The following is a 1,454-nucleotide window of genomic DNA, read 5'->3' as shown; positions in this document are numbered from 1 at the left end:
GCTTTTGATTGTACGTCCCATCTTTAACAGCGATGTGGGTTCCCAAACTGGTTATATTTCAGCGAAATGTCCCTACTCTTCTCGAGTGAGTCGGGTTCTTTCACGTGCAGAGGTTTGACGACTAAGGAGGAACTTAACGCCCGGTGCTCCTTATGTAACGGGGATTTACTTCACAGTAAGAAATGGAGGATTTACCCCTCATTATACCATTCCGCATATGGCGAGGTTGTCCCCTTACCCCCCCCCCCCCCTAGAGAAAATACTGTCATAAACATAGAATAGCCGGCACTAAGTAATTTTAAACCTTAGAGTTGTCACTACGTGGATTTTTAGAGAAATCCTCTCTCCTGCTGATATATGTAGAGAGAAGATATTTTGAAAAATACATTTACCTGTGTCACCAGTTTGGGACTGCTGTTGCCCTCCCGGCATGGTGCGACTTGTCAGGTTTCAGCACAGCAAAAATACACGCCCTGCGTCAGGCGAGGTCCGAACATAATGTGAAATATGAAGAAATTAGAAACCGTGCGACAGTTTATGGGACTGCGTGGCACGATCGGGAGCGCGTTGGTCTCAGGCCCGAGAGGTCCCGGGTTCAAATCCGCTTGCCGTGTCACCGATCTTGTGCCCTTGGGAAAGGCACTTTACACGACTTTCCTCACCTAACTCAGGTGTAAACGAGTACATAGCTGCGGCTAGTGGCAGTGACAGGCCTTTGTGGTGGTGAAAGGCCATAGGGGCATGTTCGGGCATGACGCACCCGCCATGACACATGAGTCAGGGGTAGGAGGAACCCCTTGCATCCTTGGTCGGAAGTCCTCCTAGGAGACGGAAACTCCAAACAACAAACCTCTGTGGATCTGCCGCTACCAGCCCAAAGCTGCCTAGGCAGATCCGTGTAATGAGTTGTATCATTGGCAAATAAATAAAATAAAAAAATAAACCAAAGATGAAAGAAAACCGTGGGTATCAAACAACGCACGTCTCCAGACAATCAGATACACACGTAATCGTTTTCTTTGTTTGTTTGTTGCATATTGAAAGAGAGGTATCGAAAGCAAATTTGAAAGACATTCTACCTTTTTCATCATGTTTGCAAACCTATCAAATGCATTGCATTCATCTATATTCACCCATAAGAGAAAAACAGTTGTGTTTATTTTCTTCCTCTGAAATTTTCGGTCTTCGTCAAACACGTAGACAGTAATCACACATAAGAGTTTTAATTTAACGCATACCTTTACAGATTTTCTACAATAAAGTTTCATTATCTTGGCGTCTTCACCCAAGCAACACCCAAGTGACAATCCCATGCTTAGCGCTGCAGTTTTGCTAAGAGGTGTCAGGTGGCGTCTTTTACATGTCAGAACGTCAGGGTCGACAAGGAGAATATGAATATATTGTTAAACTGATTTGGGTAAACTCGTAGAAATGATTTGAATCATGCATCCCTG

The sequence above is a fragment of the Branchiostoma floridae genome, chromosome 10 (assembly GCF_000003815.2).
Source record: "Branchiostoma floridae strain S238N-H82 chromosome 10, Bfl_VNyyK, whole genome shotgun sequence".
Lineage (NCBI taxonomy): Eukaryota > Metazoa > Chordata > Leptocardii > Amphioxiformes > Branchiostomatidae > Branchiostoma > Branchiostoma floridae.
Note: the sequence above shows the minus strand (reverse complement) of the source record.